Source organism: Acipenser ruthenus, chromosome 9 (assembly GCF_902713425.1).
Source record: "Acipenser ruthenus chromosome 9, fAciRut3.2 maternal haplotype, whole genome shotgun sequence".
In the NCBI taxonomy this organism is placed as follows: Eukaryota; Metazoa; Chordata; class Actinopteri; order Acipenseriformes; family Acipenseridae; genus Acipenser; species Acipenser ruthenus.
Window position 1 is genome coordinate 20,028,675 of NC_081197.1, and position 20,171 is coordinate 20,048,845.

A 20,171-nucleotide genomic window follows, 5' to 3' on the forward strand; every position below is an offset into this window, starting at 1 on the left:
GCAACTTTCACCTACAACCAAAGGCCATATCAAGCAATTCCTCATTAACAACTGAGATTTGCTGGAAATAGCCCAGGGAAGCTTTTTTGGCTAAATAGGAAAAAAAATCAGCATACAATACGAGGGGTTTAGAAACCTTTTAATTCAGTATTTTTTTTTTTAAGTGACACCATTTATTCATCTTTTCAAATAATTCCCATTTGATGCATGACATGATCGTGCTTTATAATTTAATTGTTGTATAAGCACATAACTAAACAAAGCCATTGCGAAGCACAGAAAGATATTTCTTGTTATCTTTGTGTTTGTTCATTGCTGATTGCTATCATGGGCATTATTATTATTATTATTATTATTATTATTATTATTATTATTATTATTATTATTATTATTATTAGTGGGGCTTGTGAAGCAGGGATCCCCACTTTAAATCTTCGACAGAGAAGTAGAGGAAGATGAAGGGTATGACATCTTCCTCTACTTCTCTGCTATTCAAATATGAAATCAAAACAGAAATAACTTTTACCAATCAAGAGGTACAGCTGTTTTGGTAACCGCATCAACTTCTTTCAGTAGGCTACTTCCCACTGTCATAGAATTAACTGTCATAGAACTTTGAGAAATTTCAAATTATAGCACATTCTAAGCATGAGACAATTAGTAAACAATGTGACTTTTGACACAAATCAGCTACTTTGACCACTTTCCCAACAAGAAATCTTCCTCTACTTCTCTGCTATTCAAATCTGAAGTCAGTTAAAAAATATCTTCTACCAATCAAACGGTACGTGTCTGATGAAATGTGTGATCTAACTGTCCCACAATCCAAAGTAATAAGGTTGATATAGGAGTCTATCAAAGTAACCAGACCAATTATTTTACTAAATTTAACTTTGACTGTATGTAACTGCTTTGCTTTAAAAAGTAACTTTTTAAACTTCTTCCACTACCACAAAAAATACTTTTAAAGAGCTAAAGCAAGCCCCACAACTTTACTTGTAAAGTTACCATCTAGTTAAGCAAGATGGTAACTTTAGTTAAAGCAAGAGTCCCCACTTTAAATCTTCGACATACAACTTCTTCTTCTTCTTCTTATTCTTATTCTTTAGCACGCTACTCCTCTTACACCGTTTAAGCTAGAAACGCCGTTCAAACTTTAAAACGTGTAGACCGGTCTGGAATAGTGTGCTTGTATACAAATTTTTTTGATATATTTTATACTTTTTAAACTATTAAGCTTTTTGTCCTTTTTTGTCCATCTTCATTCACTTTAATGGGACTTTTTTCAACATTCTAAAGCTCCCCATTGTTTAAAAACTCCCAGACTTCCAACATTCTATTTACTGTAAACGATGTAACTTTTGACCACTTTCCCAACAAGTAAGAAAAAAAGTTAGAGCATATGGAATCTTCCTCTACTTCTCTGCTATTCAAATCTGAAATTTTGACCACTTTCCCTGAAGCAAGCCCCACAACTTTACTTGTAAAGTTACCATCTAGTTATTATTATTATTATTATTATTATTATTATTATTATTATTATTATTATTATTATTATTATTTCTTAGCAGATGCCCTTATCTAGGGCGACTTACAGTTGTTACAAAGTAGCACATTTCAAAATATCATATTATAAAATGTCACATTACAGACGCCTTCATCCAAGACGACTGACAGAGACTAGGGTGTGTGAACTATGCATCAGCTGCAGAGTCACTTACAATTACGTCTCATCCGAAAGACGGAGCACAAGGAGGTTAAGTGACTTGCTCAGGGTCACACAATGAGTCAGTGGCTGAGGTGGGATTTGAACCGGGGACCTCCTGGTTACAAGCCCTTTTCTTTAACCACTGGACCACACAGCCTCCTGTGTGCAATAAATTCAATAGTATGACGCAAGTACTGATACAGGTGGGTACTGTTTAGTCGAGAGTTGTGAAGTTTACAGATGCTGTCTGAAAGGATGTGTCTTGAGGAGGTGCCGGAAGGTGGTCAGGGACTGAGCCGTTCTGATATTTGAGGGTAGGTCGTTCCATCACTGAGGGGCAAGGGTGGAGAAGGAGCGGGATCTGAAAGCGGGGGAGTGGAGGGGGGTACAGCTAATCTGCAGGTGGCGGAGGGGGCAACAGGGGGTGAAGGGAGAAATAAGTCTGGAGAAAGGAGGGAGCAGAAAAGTTGAGACAGGAGCGACAGGAGCGTGCCAGAGTAGAGATTTGCTGAGAGTAGGAGAGGGAGGGGTTGAGGGTGACACTGAGGTTCTTGGTGGATGAGGAGGGAGAGAGGGTGGTGGATTCAAGAGGAATAGAGAGAGAGAGAGATCAGTGGTGGGTGAGGAAGAGGGGGAGGAAAAGGAGGTCTGACTCGGAGAGGATGAGTTTAAGATGATGCGAGTGTAGGGGCTCCCGAGTGGCGCATCCAGTAAAGGCGCTTCTCGCAGGATGTGCCCTATAGCCTGGAGATCGCTGGTTCGAATCCAGGCTATGTCACAGCTGACCGTGACCGAGAGTTCCTAGGGGGCGGCGCACAATTGGCTGAGCGCTGCCCGGGTAGGGAGGGCTTAGGTCGGCAGGGGAATCCACGGCTCACCGCGCATCAGCGACCCCTGTGGCCGATAGGGCGCCTGTGGCTCTGCAGCGGAGCCGCCAGATCTGTGTTGTCCTCTGGCACTATAGGTCTGGTGGCATTGCTGTGGATCTGCAGTGCGAAAAATGACGGCTTGGAAGGAGCACGTTTCGGAGGACGCGTGTTCCAGCCTCCGTTTCCTGAGTCGGCGGGGGGGTTGCGAGCGGTGAGCCGGGGATACAGATAATAATTGGGCATGCTAAATTGGGGTGAAAACCGGGGTAAAAATAATTGGCGACGACTAAATTTATAAAAAAAAAAAAAGATGATGCGAGTGCATCCAGGAGGAGATGGCCAATAGACAGGTAGAGATACGGAAAGAGATGTGGGAGTCAGGGGGGGAAAGTAGAGGAAGATCTGGGCATCATCAGCATAGAAATGATATGAGCCATTAGAGGAGATGAGGGGACCCAGGGAGCAAGTGTAGAGAGAAAACAGGAGGGGTCCCAGGACTGAGCCTTGGGGGACACCTGTAGAAAGAGAGCAATAGGCGGAGGGTGAGCTATGCCAAGACACCCGGTACATGCGATCGGAGAGGTAGGAGGAGAACCAGACAAGAGCAGTGCCAGAGAGTCCCAGGTCAGTGAGGGAGGGAGGACAGGAGAGTGGAGTGTGCCAGGCAAAAAACGGATTGGAGGGGGTCGAGCAGAGAATGTTTTGACAGGAAAGCAGAGAGCTGGGGATGTACCACTTGCTTGAGGGATTCAGAGATGAAAGGGAGAAGGGAGACAGGACGGTAGTTCTCGAGGGATGAGGAGTCAATGGAGTGTTTTTTCAGATGCAGGTGATGCAGGCCTGTTTGAAAGCAGTGGGGAAATAGCCAGAGAGTAGACAGGTGTTGAGAAGAGAGGAAATGAAAGGGAGTAGAGCAGGGGCAGCAGCCTGGAGAAAGGTGAGTGTAGTGGAGGTCCAGAGCACACATGGTGAGTTTGTGGCCCTGGAGCTGGGAGCAAAGATCAGAGTCCAAGAGGGGCGAAAAGGAGGGTGAATTAGTAGGTGTTGCAGAGGGTGATGGGGAGTGAGTGACCTTCAAGTATAAAATTGTAAAATAATCAATGTGGGGTTTTTTTGCATCTAGAAACCTAACACATGATATTTATCTTTTAAATAATAAATGTAAGCTTCTAAAACAGATTGATAAACATAACACATTAAAATTAGCACTTGTACACAAACAAAACAATCATCTATATCAGTGTTTCTCAACAGGTGGCAATGACATTCCATCAAAGCTCAAGATGTGCGAGAGCAACCGTGAACACGGCTGTCAATAATAATGATAATTATAATAATACTCTGTTGGGTCAATTTATTATATTTCTTTCTAATCTAAATGTGTTTTTTAATTATACAGTAGTTTATCAGCAGTGTGTTTCTGTTGATAAAGTGTGTTGTGAGTTGGCTGGCAACGCAAGAGATCGGAATTGTAAGTGCACCACTACTGGAGATCACTGGACGTTATTCCTGATTGCAAGGTTAAGCAGTCAATCTCAGTACTTTAACAATGTGTGAAGCACCCCCCTCCCCAAAGGTGACAGTATTCAGGTCACTTCAAACCTGCAATATTTGTTCTAGAAAAATGCAGTGAGATTACATGCAGTAACTCAAATGACTCGAGCTTCTGTGCATGGCGGTACATTGTGAGAAGTGAGCGGGTAGTGTGAGGATAAAAAACAGATGATATACACAGAATTTAATGATTAAGGACCCAGAAAAAAAGTCAAGAAGGGGAACTGTAAAAAAGGTGAGAGAACTGTTAGAATATAACAAAAGAGATACCATTCATCATAATAGAAAAAAGGGCTTGAAAAATATGACACGATGGAACGTTTCTTGAAGAGAAAAGTTACAGAGTTTTAAAATGGCCAAAAAAGTGGTAAAGCGAGTTGTGAGAAAATACGATCTCAATTACATTAAAACAGGTGATTCAGAGCCAAGGCCCCAGTGTGTTGAATGTGGTGAGGTAATAATAGTATATAATAATCTCATGTACAAACATCAAAAAGCACTGTTCAATAAAACACATAGCAGACATTAAAATTTAGAGCTATATAAACACTAGGAAATGCTAGTGTATAAAAGTACATTTTAAGATGTGATTTAAAAATAAGTCTCAATGTCCTTGATCACCCCTGGAAGAGCATTCCACAATCTTGGTGCATAACTGCAGAATGCTCACCCGTTGAATGTAACCTTGTTTTTTAAATAATTAAAAGACCAGAGTCCATTGACCGCAGATTCCGTGAAGGAATATCTTTTATATAGCATGGAGCCAGTCTGTTTAGGACCTTATAGGTCATCAGCAGAATTTTAAAATCAATCTTAGACTTATCAGGCAGCCAATGCAAGGATAACAAAACAGGAGTTATATGTTCGTAGGATATAGATTTTGTTAAAACCGGAACAGCCGAATTCTGAACTGCAGCCTGTTGTGAACACTCTTAGAGACAGCAGCAAGCAGAGCATTGCAGTAATCAAGTCTCGAAGAGACAAAGGCATGTACTAACTTCACAGCATCAGACAAAGACAGAATAGAACATAATCGGGCAATATGACGTAAATGAAAAAATGACACCCTTGTGACATTCTGCACATGGGACTCAAAGGCTAGACTAGGGTCAAAAATCATAACTAGATTTCTCATTTCTGAGCTAGACCTAATCTCAAGCCTATCAATAAGTATCATTACCTCAGTCTTAATCACCATTAAACTGTAAAAAGTTCTTTTGCATCCATAGTTTAATTTCTGTCAAGCAATTTGTAAGTACAGAGACAGTGAAATCAGTGTCAGGTTTAGTCTGCAGGTAAATTTGAGTATCGTCAGCATAAGAATGAAAAGTGATGCCATAACAACGAATTATCTGGCCAAATGGTAGCATGTAAATGCTAAATAAGAGGCCCCAATATAGAGCCCTGAGGAACACCAGAGGAAACCAAAGAAGTGTTGGACTCGAAACCTCTCATTGTCACAAATTGCTTTATATTAGACAGATAGGATCTGAACCAACTAAGAGCAATGCTGGAAATACCAACAAAACTTTACAAATGGTTAAGAAGAATATAATAGTTAACAGTATCAAATGCAGCACTAAGGTCTAAAAGAACCAGAATGGATATTGCACCTGAATCAGCAGCCATTAACACATCATTGACAACCTTAACAAGGGCTATTTCTGTACTAAGCTTATTTTGTGTTATATGTTGCATGTGGTGTGTTAATGTTGGTGTATAGGTATTGGTGCACAGGATATTAATGGGTCTGTGTAGCATGAGTGATTTAAAATATATAGTTGTATATAGTTGTAATAATATGTGAGCACAAATTAGTTCACATGCTGGGATTCAAGTGAATAATTAATTAGTAATTGAATCCCGGCACAACTATATATATATATATATATATATATATATATATATATATATATATATATATATATATATATATTGTAACACAGTGGGGATGGGATTGGAGTCATCCCCGCTGTAAAATGTGTGGTTTTGTTTTGTTTGATTGTAGTGCTGTATTGTTTAATTGGTTGTGTTAATTGTTTTATTGCTTAGTTATTCCCGGCACCTGGAAACAATTGTAAATTAGGACCAGGTGCAGGGTACTTAAGAGAAACAGTTAGTTTGCTCAGGACTGCTGAGAAGAAGGAAGCAGAAAGGTGTACTCTTCGTCCTGGCAGTCGTGAGAGAAAGAAAAAGTGCTGTATTCAACCTGTGTGGTTGTTGTGTATTTTTAGTGGGGAAACAGCCTAGCTGTCCCACGTGTAGTCAGGGTGTTCCTGGGTGTGTTAGTTAGTGCTCGTACAGAGCTAGGTATTTATTTTGTGTTTGGGTATTTTGTGTTCGTGATTTGTTTTGTTTTTGTTCATTGATTCGTTATTAAACATTAGCGCAAAAACGCTTTCAAACCCTCCATCTGTGTCTGGTCGGTATTTTAAAGGGCAAAACGAACCCGAGTCGCAAGGCACGTTTACATATGGTGGCAGCGGTACTCAGCCCTACAGACCAGCACAATTAAGAATCATGGACATTGCAGAGCTCATCAGGACTTTAGAAAAGTCCACGGCGGAGATGCAGGAGGCAACCCGCAAGCAGAGCAAGTGCACCCAGCAGTTGAGGCAAGAGTGGGGGTTGCCCACATGGGAACAGGAGTTCCCCGTGTCAGAGCTGGAGCTAGTGCTACAGAAGTTGGGGTGGCCGGCACCCCAGCAAGAGTCACGTGTACCAGAGCCAGAGGTGCAAGCTCTGGAACCGGAGCTGCCTGCTCCGGAGAGAAAACCTGCAGTGCCCGAGCTGCAGCTGTCTGTGGAAGAGGAGCTGTCGCTGCCCGAGCCAGAGGGGGAGGAGCTGCCCGAGCTGCAGCAGGAGCTGCAGCTGAATGAGGAAGAGGAGCTAAAGTGCCCAGCACCACCACAACCCCGACCTCCACCCCAGCAAAGCAGTCCGGCGCTGGTGGGTACGGTCCCTTGCCCCGTGCTCGTGGACACCCTGCCAGAATGCATGGACCTCCCTGTGCTCGACCTAGTGCCCAGGTCGGGGCACCACCAGGCACAGTTGCTCACCTGGTCCCTTGCTCCGCTCCCCCTGAAACCTCAGACATCACGACGCGGTCGTGTGACGTCACTGGCGTTCCCCCTTCCTCCCGCTGTGTTCCCCCTGGAGTCTCAGAGGTCGTTGCGCCGGTCCCGTGGCTCACACCTCTGCCTGTCGCTGCACCGTCCAGGGTACCGGCCTATGCGTCGGTCGCCCCTAGCAAGCCGTTTGGGTCCCTCCTCGCCGGATCATGGTCCCTACCCTGAAGCGCCGGAGGAATCCACCCATCCTCAAGCCCACCCGAAGGATCGGGAGAAGGTGGAACTTTGTGGACTCGAGGGTGGGTGGTTGTGCTTTAGGGGAGGGGGTGGCCTTGGAAAGGCCAGTCAGTGTTGCACACTTGGGGTGGAGGATGTGTAACACAATGGGGATGGGATTGGAGTCATCCCCGCTGTAAAATGTGTGGTTTTGTTTTGTTTGATTGTAGTGCTGTATTGTTTAATTGGTTGTGTTAATTGTTTTATTGCTTAGTTATTCCCGGCACCTGGAAACAATTGTAAATTAGGACCAGGTGCAGGGTACTTAAGAGAAACAGTTAGTTTGCTCAGGACTGCTGAGAAGAAGGAAGCAGAAAGGTGTACTCTGCGTCCTGGCAGTCGTGAGAGAAAGAAAAAGTGCTGTATTCAACCTGTGTGGTTGTTGTGTATTTTTAGTGGGGAAACAGCCTAGCTGTCCCACGTGTAGTCAGGGTGTTCCTGGGTGTGTTAGTTAGTGCTTGTACAGAGCTAGGTATTTATTTTGTGTTTGGGTATTTTGTGTTCGTGATTTGTTTTGTTTTTGTTCATTGATTCGTTATTAAACATTAGCGCAAAAACGCTTTCAAACCCTCCATCTGTGTCTGGTCGGTATTTTAAAGGGCAAAACGAACCCGAGTCGCAAGGCTCGTTTACAATATATATATATATATATATATATATATATATATATATATATATATAGGCACGAAGCACTCACTCTGGGTTGTATGTTAGAGAGTGGAGAACAGGTGTGAAGAGGAGGTAAAAGAATAAGAAAAGAAATAACAATTGCTAAGCATGCTGGCTTTTAAACCAGCACGATACTTGTTTGTTCGTCCATTGTCTGTTCGTTTTGTCTGTCTGTTTTGGTTAACGCGCCGTTTTCTTTTACAGAGTGTTTTTGTCTGTTTAAACATTTTATTTGCAATAAACCGGCACAAGAAAGTGCATTCACCATTTCACCTCACAGTGCTGTGTGTTTCTTCCAGGTCTGACGTCATCCACAAGCCATCCTGTGACATAACATATGGGGTCCTGCGTGGGATAAAACACAGCCTCCACAGTCAAAAAATAAATAAATAAATTGGAGAACTGGGTGTGCTGGAACAAGAACAGTGGCCGATTCCAGCACGATGGCGGACTTCGGGACCTCCTCCTGGGCCTGGAGGAAGAAGGGTGGTGCCTGTCTTGTGGGGAGTTCGGGCACATGGTGGCATGCTGCCTCCTTCAAGAAGAGGAGGAGCTGCCAGCCGGAAAAAAGAAAAAAGAAAGAGTGGCCGGTCCAAGAGGCGAGCTAAGAAGCCAGAGCGTCCAGAGCTGCACCATTTTCCAGCCACCAAGGGAGAGCTGCACCAGTCCCCAGCAGCCAAGGAAGAGCCTCACTGGGTCCCACCTCCACCGCAAGAGGGAGACTGTCTTCAGCTCCCACCTCCACCACCAAAGGGAGACTACCTGTAGCTCCCACCTCTACAACAAAAGGAAGGACCAGGACGTGATGCTGGCATTCCTCAGCAGCCATTATATAGACTGCTGAGGGGAACATGGCAGGAAGAGGGCCAGCACCGCCGCAGTTACTACCAGAGTGGCCAACCCCAGCACCGCGACTGGTCCTAACGCCATCACCAGGGGGAGAAGTGGACCTCCCGCTGCCGCCCTCTTGGCCGGGAGCTCCCTTGGGGATGCCAGTTCGCCATCACCAGGGGGTGTCAGTTCGCCATCTGCTGGGGATGCCAGTTCGTCATCGCCTGGGGATGCCAGTTCGCCATCGCCTTGGGATGCCAATTTGCCATCACCTAGGGATGCCAGTGCACCATTGCCTGGGGATTCTTGCTTGCCATCGCCCTGGGATGCCTCCAAGTCACTGCCCGGGGGTTTGCCTGCACGTCATCGCCTGAGGATGCCTGTTTGCAATCACAGGGGGATGCCCATGTGCTACTGCCGGGAGAGGCATGCCCTGGAGGTTGTTTGCTGCTGACCTCCAGGGATTTGCTGGGGTTGAAGGAGTTGTCAGCAGGTCCACTGACAGCATTGCCACGGGAAGAAGCAGCCTGGACTGCCTCGGCTGAAGAAGTCACCCTGGGAGCTATCAGCACGTCTGCCGACAGCCATATTGTTGCCAGCATTTCCCCTGCCAACAATACAACTAGCAGCATTTCCTCTGCCAGAATTCCCCCGGCTGAAGGAGTGCAGCGGGAGGAAGGATTGCCCAGCCTGGAGGAGCCAGCCACGGTGCTGTTAGCACGTCTGCTGACAACATTACCACCGGCAGCATTTCTGCCAGCAGTGGTACAGCGGTAGGAGGAACTTGCTCACTGTTAGCATGTACGCTGATAGCATTGATAGCAGCCTGGTTACTGGCAACATTGCCACCCATGAACCCCTTGAAGTCTCTGTTCCTGGCCTAAGACTTTGAACAAGACTTTTGGGATTTTAAAGGGGAAGGTGGCTATTGAGGCCATGTGTGCTGCGCAAAAAGGGGGAGATATGTGGTAGTGTGCCTCGCCCTGTGCATATTTTGTGATATATGTTGCACGTGGTGTGTATGTTGTGTGTGGTATGTTGGTGTATAGCTATTGGTGCTCGGGATATAAATGGGTCTGTGTAGCTTGAGTGATTTAAAATATATAGTTGTATTTAGGCACTGGGATTGCGCAATCACTTCATGTGCAGACAAAGTATGTAATAGTATGTGAACACAGGGATTGCAGAAATTAGTTCACGTGCTGGGATTCAAGTGAATAATTAATTTGTAATTTAATCTTGGCACAACTGTATATATAGAGGCACGAATCACACACTTGTGTGTGTTAGAGTGGAGAATGGGTGTGGGGAGGAGGTAAAAGAATAAGAAAAGAAATAACAATTGCTAAGCGTGCTGGCTTTTAAACCAGCACGATACTTGTTTGTTCGTCCACTGTTTGTTAATGTCTGTTCGTTTTGTCTGTTTTGGCCAACACACCATTTTCTTTTATAAAGTGTTTTTGTCCGTTTAAACTTTTTATTTGCAATAAACTGGTGCAAGCAAGTGCATTCACCATTTCACCTCGCAGTACTGTGTGTTTCTTCCGGGTGTGACGTCATCCACAAGCCATCCTGTGACAAACTGTCTAAAACCTGACTGAAAAGTAACATTTTCAACAAATTAATATACAATTGAGAAGCAACCACACGCTCCAAAATTTGTCAAAAAAGACAGATTAGAAATAGGTCTATAATTACAAAGAACTTCACAATCTCAATTTTGTTTTTTTAGCAAGGGTTTAACAGCAGTTTGTTTAAATGCCGGAGGCACAACTCCTGAACACAAGGAATAATTTATGATTTTAGTTACCAACGGGCAAAGAACTGAAAAGCTAGATCTAAATATAAAAATGCGAACAGGGTCTAAGGAGCATGTTGTGGGTCGCATTTTAATAACAAATTCAGTCAGGCTTGATGGAGTAACCTTAACAAAATCAGTATGGGGGATCCCAGCAAACTCAGGAATAGAGTTTAACAAGACAGTAGTTATAGAGGGTGTGGCAGGATGGTTTGCAGTGGTGAGGTGTGGTGACGTCACGGACCAGGAAGTAACCAAACCAAAACAATGGATGGGCGGGTGAAGCTGATTTTTATTAACTAAATAAACAAAACAAAAGATTTAAACCATCAACAAACAAAAAGGCACAAGGGCCAAACAAATAAACAAATACTGGTTAGCAGTCATTTTTAAATGTAGTTATTTCTCCTCGCTCTCTCTCTCTCCGCTCCCCGTACTCTCCTCTGTACACTGCACCCGCAGCACGGACAGCTGCAGGTTCTTATACTCTGGCCGAGGGGTTAACTAGCTGTTAATTATCTTATTACCCCTCGGCCACAGTCTGCACGCGTTTGGTAAGGATGCGTGACTGTCAGCTAGTTAAATAATCAGTAGCTGATCAGCCACGCATCCTCACAGGTTTTAAATTATAAATAACAATAAGAAATACCCGGCGCTGTTATCCACGCCGCAAACAATAATACAAATAATAATAAATAAATACATAGGGGCGGGACACTCCGCCACAGAGGTGGTGTGTAATATTATCAATTTTGGTTTTAAAAAATTCAAAAAATGTATTACACTGATCTTAGAAGCAGATAAAGTAGACTTAATATGTACCTCTAACATGGTTAACAGTGGAAAGAAGATACCTAGGGTTACCACCTCAATGAGGTTTGAAAAAAAGAAGGATCTGACTACAGTAAGAGCATCCCCATATGTAAGTTGGTGCTGCCTCCATGCCTGAAGATGAACAGTAAGGCCAGTACCCCTCCACCTGCGCTCGTCCTACGGATTTCATGGAGTGTAACTGATCGGTATACAAGGGAGAACAATGAGTATATGGAACTGTGAACGTGTGGGTTGCAGTGCGTAGGTGTACAGGTGATGCAGGTGCTCCAGACAACAACAATCACAAAGTTCACGGTTCAAGTATTTTCTTTTTATTTTCTTTAGTGGTCAGCTTGACCGTTGAAATACTAATGCTGACTCTACCCAACTATGGGTATTGCCAGTGTATAAACCAATGGGTTGCAGTCCCAAAAAATACAAAAACACAGACACACAACACAGATACAGACTCTCCGGACAGTGAGTGCTCTAGGTGCAGGTGCGATGATTAAACAATGGCCTTTGTTTGAACACAGGTGCAGTGCAGTCCGGGTTTAGTGCTGGCTTGAAGCGGCAGCTCCCAGATTCATACTAGCCATCTGGCAAAGACAAATGAACACAGTTACAAAAACAAACAAAACACTTCACTCACGATTCACAAATTGATCACTTCCTTTTTCGGTCCTAGTGGTAACCACATCAAAAGGAACAGATTGCTGGGGCCACTTCCCCTAAATACCCTCTGTCACGCCCTCTTTTGGTGGCACGGCCAATCACATCTCCTCCAATCCTTGACTGACACATCGCCTACCGCATTAAGGCAATGACTTCTGGTATCGTGGCCCCGCCCCCTTCTAGGATAGACGGCTTCCGACTGACCCTGCATCTTACCTCGTTCCTGCCCATATTGCTCGCAGTAAAAAAAAGCACAGTGTTGGAGAAGAGCTTATTTTGCCAAGTGCTGTGGATATTTGCCATGAACTACTGGGTGAAGCAGCTGCAAAATAAATTCAGAGTGTCCCCCTTTCAAATGGCACTATCACTGGAAGAATTGTGGATATCAGTGATAATACTGAAAATCAACTTTTGCAAAGAATATAGAAAAGCCATTTTTTTCTCATACAGCTGGATGAATCTACTGATGTTTCCAACGCGGCTTTACTATTTGTCTTTGTGAAGTTTTGTTGAAACGGTAACCTGCATGAAGACATACTTTTTTGTGATTAGCTGCCTACGAGAACAACAGCTGATGAGTGTTTCCGCTGCCTTAACACTTACGCTGTTGAAAAAGGATTGGACTGGGAAAATTGCATAGGAGTATGCACTGATGGTGCTGCATCCATGACAGGGAAAACAGTGCTTTGGTAAAACAAATGAATGAAAAAGTGGCAGAAGCAAAGTGGATGCATTTTTTTTTTACATAGAGTGGCAACCAAATCAATGTCACCAGAATTGAATGAAGTTATGCAGATCACACTGAAAACTGTGAACTATGTGAAAAATAATGCCCTGAATTACAGATGTTTTGCAGCTTTGCGTGAGAGTATGGAGTCTGAGCACGTACAACTGTTATTGCATTGTGAAGTCATATGGGTAAGGTGCTGAATCGCATGTTTGAAATGAGGAAGGAGGTCCATACATTTCTTGATGAGAAAAAATGCCCCATGGTAGTACATTATACTGAATCTGTGTTTTTAGCAAAGCTTGCCAACTTGTCTGACATATTTGACAGTGTGAACCAACTAAATCTTTCCATTCTTTTTTTTTTTTTTTAATTTTAGTCGTCGGCAATTATTTTACCCCGGTTTTCACCCCAATTTAGCATGCCCAATTATTATCTGTATCCTCGGCTCACCGCTCGCAACCCCCCCACCGACTCGGGAAACGGAGGCTGGAACACGTGTCCTCCGAAACGTGCTCCTGCCAAGCCGTCATTTTTCGCACTGCAGATCCACAGCAATGCTACCAGACCTATAGTGCCAGAGGACAACACAGATCTGGTGGCTCCACTGCAGAGTCACAGGCGCCCTATCGGCCACAGGGGTCGCTGATGCGTGGTGATCCGTGGATTCCCCTGCCGACCTAAGCCCTCCCTACCCGGGCAGCGCTCAGCCAATTGTGCGCCGCCCCCTAGGAACTCCCGGTCACGGTTGGCTGTGACATTCGAACCTGAGACAGCCTGGATTCGAACCTGAGATCTCCAGGCTATAGGGCACATCCTGCACTCCGCGCGGAGCGCCTTTACTGGATGCGCCACTTGGGAGCCCCCTAAATCTTTCCATTCAAGGAAGAAACAGCAGTGTGTTCATGGTGGCTGACAAAATTGAGGGATTGAAGAAGAAACTCACACTTTAGAACAAAAAAGCTAAAGAGGGACGATTTGAAATGGTTCCTCTCCTAAGTGAGCTTTTGGAAGAACATCCCCATATTGACATCTCCAAAGTTGTATGTCAGCATTTAACTCAACTGTCAGAGAAATTCTCAGATTGTTTCTCAAAAGATCCCTAGGATGGCAACCTTTGGATTTTGGATCCATTTTCAGTGGATCCTGTTGGTTCAATCATTGCCCTCTCCACTGCTTTGGAAACCCAACTGATGTAACTATGAGCTGACAGCAGTTTGAAACTCCAGTTTTCAAAGTTGACCCTGCTACTTTTTGGGTTTCTGTGGGCAGTGAATACTCTGCACTATCAGAGAGAACAATTACGTTTATTTTGCCTTTCACCACTACCTACCTGTGTGAGTCAGGATTTTCAACTGTCACAAAGACAAAGTTTAGAAGTAAGCTGCGTTCAACTATAAATTCCACTCTTCGTATCAGCCTGTCTCCAATTGCCCGACGACTGGATCAAATAGTTGCCAAAAAGCAAACCCAAGTGCCTCACTGACTGCTGGTAACTAGCTATATAAATACAGTTATTGTTTGAATTTACAAAGTAAGTTAAGTACTTACTGTAGAGATTACATTTGGTGCAAATTAAAAGACAACATATCACAAAATTAATACAGAAACCTTAGCTTGAATGTTAACTACACCTGATGAGGTCAAAGACCAACCCTGACCACAGCAGTGCATCCCCTTTGTATGCCAAACCCCACCCCTGTAGCCAGTGGAACACCTATCCCTGTATGACAGGTGTTCTTAATCTTTACATGACTCAAGTGGCAGAGATTTACATACTCGCAGTCAGCCTCTCGCCAAGATGGCGCCCCCCATAAAGGTGACTTACATCATGGTCACGTGATCTTGGTGAGGGAAGCCTTGGGTTGATTCGATACCTTCTACTGTAGTACTACTACTACTACTTTGACTCATCACAGCCATATATTATATTCACGAGACTTTGGCAGTGAAGTTCCTATTTGTGACATAACCTCACACAACTTTCTACTATAACTAAATGTTGTACCAAGCAATTCTCTATTAACAACTGAGAGATAATGGAAGTAGCTCTGGCAAGCTACTTTGAGGGTTTAGAGACCGCTTCATTATGTGACACCATTTATTCAGTTTAGTTTAGTTGTTGTATAACCTTTGCTATAAATACATAAATAAGCACAGAAATATATTTTTCACCCTTTACACTTTTGTTATCTTCATGTTTGGTCATCGGATAGCTGATTGTTTTAAGACTAGACTTCTGTCCCTTAGCAATAAGATGCAATTCATTGTACACTAGCCTTAAGTAGCATCTATCATGGATGTTATATGTATGCAATAAGGCCCGGTTGGGCAACCGTATATGTCAAATATACAGATGCCCTAGAAGTCTGTATATGCAACGTATACTGACACCCTGAAGGGCCTTGTTGCATTTATAATCCAGGTAAAACAGTGGATTGAAAAAGAAGAGAAAAAAGCATAAATCATGCCTAAGGCAGAAAATTATTAGTGTGACGACTCTGCTACCCCAGTCCATTTTGTCATGGCACGCCACTGGATTTCAGTAATTTGTTCAAGGTCTGTGTCAGAGAGGTGTGGATAATGTGCACAAGTGTCTTTTTGTGTTTTACTTTAGCGTTTACAAACCACTAAAAATACATTATTTGAAGTGACAAAGTCGGGGTGAGTGAGCATAAAGACAGTGATTTATTTTTTCTTTCTGTTTTGCTATCTTCCATTTTATTTAATTGTTCTTCACCCAAATCAGCATGTGTACTTACTACTTTGGGATTTTTTGCAGGTAATTGGTCACTTAGTTTCATAGTTACAGCTGTACATCTGTAAGTGAGTGTAAGCAAGATGGCTACTGATACTTAGTTTAAATTCTGTGAGGCAGCGCAGTGATTTAGAATATGTGACAAGGATTCAGCTGTCTGTATCCATCCAATATATGGTCAGCTGGAATCTTGCTCGACCAATCACATTACTTGTTTCACGTTCCATTACAAGCCCTGGATTATATATATATATTATATATATTGTAGCAAGACAGGGAGCGGGTTCAAATCCTCCCTGCCCAACACACATGCAAATGCGTGTGTTAATTGTTTAATTTTATTGTTAATTGTTAAATTATCACCTACACCTGGCAGTTATTGTAAATTAAAGCCAGGTGCAGAGTTTAAAAGGAAGAAAGCCAGTCTGTTCGGGACTGCTGAATAGAAGGAAGCAGGAAGGTGGACCCTGCTGCCGAGCAGTCAAACGAAAGGGACTGTGTGTTACCGTGCTACAGTGTGTAAAACAGGGTGTTTGTTTGTTAACGGGTAACAGCTTAGCTGTCCTGTTTATAGTTAGTGTGTTCCTGTATGTCTAGTTAGTGCTTGAGTAGAGCTAGGTGTTTATTTTTTTTGTTTATTGTATTATTAAAAGCGCTAAAACCTCAAGTTTGTGTTGGGTCTACGTTTTTATAGGGGCAAATGAACATGGGTGAGAGCGGCCGTGTTTTTATATATATATATATATACACAGTACTGTGCAAAAGTTTTAGGCAGGTGTGAAAAAATGCTGTAAAGTAAGAATGTTTTCAAAAATAGATATGTTAATAGTTTATATTTATCAATTAACAAAATGCAAAGTGAGTGAACAGAAGAAAAATCTACATCAAATCAATATTTGGTGTGACCACCCTTTGCCTTCAAAACAGCATCAATTCTTCTAGGTACACTTTTTTTGAAGGAACTCGGCAGGTAGGTTGGCCCAAACATCTTGGAGAACTAACCACAGTTCTTCTTTGGATTTAGGCAGCCTCAGTTGCTTCTCTCTCTTCATGTAATCCCAGACAGACTCAATGATGTTGAGATCAGGGCTCTGTGGGGGCCATACCATCACTTCCAGGACTCCTTGTTCTTCTTTACGCTGAAGATAGTTCTTAATGTTTGGGGTCGTTGTCATGCTGCAGAATAAATTTGGGGCCAATCAGATGCCTCCCTGATGGTATTGCATGATGGATAAGTATCTGCCTGTACTTCTCAGTATTGAGGAGACCATTAATTCTGACCAAATCCCCAACTCCATTTGCAGAAATGCAGCCCCAAACTTGCAAGGAACCTCCACCATGCTTCACTGTTGCCTGCAGACACTCATTCGTCTACTGCTCTCCAGCCCTTCGGCGAACAAACTGCCTTCTGCTACAGCCAAATATTTCAAATTTTGACTCATCAGTCCAGAGCACCTGCTGCCATTTTTCTGCACCCCAGTTCCTGTGTTTTCGTGCATAGTTGAGTCGCTTGGCCTTGTTTCCACGTTGGAGGTATGGCTTTTTGGTCGCAAGTCTTCCATGAAGGCCACTTCTGACCAGACTTCTCTGGACAGTAGATGGGTGTACCAGGGTCCCACTGTTTTCTGCCAATTCTGAGCTGATGGCACTGCTGGACATCTTCCGATTGCGAAGGGAAGTAAGCATGATGTGTCTTTCATCTGCTGCAGTAAGTTTCCTTGGCCGACCACTGCGTCTACGGTCCTCAACGTTGCCCGTTTCTTTGTGCTTCTTCAAAAGAGCTTGGACAGCACATCTGGAAACCCCTGTCTGCCTTGAAATTTCTGCCTGGGAGAGACCTTGCTGATGCAGTATAACTACCTTGTGTCTTGTTGCTGTGCTCAGTCTTGCCATGGTGTATGACTTTTGACAGTAAACTGTCTTCAGCAACCTCACCTTGTTAGCTGAGTTTGGCTGTTCCTCACCCAGTTTTATTCCTCCTACACAGCTGTTTCTGTTTCAGTTAATGATTGTGTTTCAACCTACATATTGAATTGATGATCATTAGCACCTGTTTGGTATAATTGTTTAATCATACACCTGACTATATGCCTACAAAATTCCTGACTTTGTGCAAGTGTACCTAGAAGAATTTATGCTGTTTTGAAAGCAGAGGGTGGTCACACCAAATATGGATTTGATTTAGATTTTTCTTCTGTTCACTCACTGTGCATTTAGTTAATTGATAAATATAATCTGCCTAAAACTTTTGCACAGTACTGTATATGTATATATATATATATATATATATATATATATATATATATATATATATATATATATATATATATACACACGTACTTACAACAGTAGTACTCAGGTAGCCATAACTGTTTTGTTTATGCCTGTCAGGATGTAATCTTACTGTGCTGCCCCTGCCACGCACAGTGGAAGCAGTGATTGTTCAGCAAATAAATAAAAGATGGCTGTAAGTAAGCTCCTCTGTGTCTGAGTCCGTATGTGCACCAGAAGATTATTACAATGTTGAAAAAAGACAAATACGGGCCTTAACATCAGCTTGCTGAAAGACTCACAGAACTAAGTTCCTGAAAGTTACAAAAATGCCGGGGTGGATTAGCATCTTCTAAGAAATGTGTTGAACTTGTGTGGACTACCAGTATACTGTATCCACAGTAACAACAACAAAATATGTAACCAGATTCGACTGGCGAGAGCTTTGCACTGTCCTTGCGAAATTCCGATTCCGGGATTATTATTATTATTATTATTATTATTATTATTATAAGAATATTAATTGTGGGTGAGTAGGGTAGCCTATTGTAGATTTACTACCAGTATTTTGAAAATGTCCTGAATCATTTTTATATCATTGACCTAAGATGGATTTTAGCTCAGTTCGTACCATAAGGATTCAAATTGCTGAAGCTACGGTTCTGTAGGAAGAATTGTATATATTATATACTAGCTGAAGTATCTGGCGTTGCCTGGGGAAATACAATATTTCAATATTTCATGCATGACTTATGGTTTCCTATAAGTTACCGATCTTGGATGTCTCACAATGCACTCGGACCCCTTTCCCTTTTTTAACTTTATTTTTTTTTTTGGTTTCTGCCATTTTTAATTTTTTTTTAAATGTGTTCTTTTTGTTTTTTTGGGTTTCTTTAATTTGAGATACATGGTTACTGTAGTGATCCAGCAATGGGTTTACTAAATAAAAGTACCTCGGGGGTCAAAATTGTGGAGCCAAACATAGCCCTCGACCTTCCCCTGGATGAAAGAGGAGGCCATACAAAGTTTGGTTGCACTGGCTTCTGTGCGGTCTGAATGCATAAAAGAACAGACAGACAGACAAACTTTCTTCTTTATATATTAAGATGTACTGTGGCAGAATAGGGGGAGGAAAGGTGTAGTCTTTGAGGTTTTGAGCCGATACAGGACTAAATCCCCCAGAATGCCTTGGGCTGGAATTAAGCCAGGAAGATAAACACCTGGCTCGAATGGAATGAGGGACACCTGCCTGTGGTTATTTAGGTAGGTATATAAAAGCAGGTCAAAAGTGTTTGTAGGTGGTCTGTATGAAGGCTAAGGCCTGTGAAGAGACCTAAAAGGGTGAAACAGTGTGTAACGAAGGTACTGTGTATAACTTGTCTTTGTGAACAAGTTTTGCAACCGGTAAACGGCTTAGCAGTCCAGTTCTATAAGTTAGGATTGTAAAGGTCTATTTTTTATTTTTATTTTTGTGTAATGCTATGTCTGGGTTTTTGTTTAGTTTCCCTTGCTTTTTTAAAAATATATTTTTGGTGGCTAAATGAAGCAGACTGCTTGGGGTAAAAAAAAGACTTACTTTTATTTTTCCTTGGAAACCATGTGTGAAAGGGTGGCTTTGGTGGTGACCTCAGACCAGGAAATGAAACCCAAAAAACACAGGTCGTACGGGTGAAACTGAAGCGCTACGGCGCTCAGTATTTTATTAATAAACAAAAATAAACAAACAGTTTACACAAAAACACAAAATAAAAGGGCACACTGGCCACATTAAAAATAAACATTAACAAATAATTCTCATTATAAACTTCCTTCCTTCCTTCCTTCCTTCCTTCCTTCCTTCCTTCCTTCCTTCCTTCCTTCCTTCCTTCCTTCCTTCCTTCCTTCCTTCCTTCCTTCCTTCCTTCCTTCCTTCCTTCCTTCCTTCCTTCCTTCCTTCCTTCCTTCCTTCCTTCCTTCCTTCACTCTCTAACTTCTGAGCCCGGAGTGGGTCTTTTATACTGTGGCTGGAGCCTTAATTACCCATTTAAACAATTACCTTATTAAGGCTTCAGCCACATTCCCACAGGCTTTATTGGGACGGGGATTTAACCCCATCCATGCCAGCTACACTTTACGAGACCGGCTTTTCTACTGTCTCAAATAATAAATAAT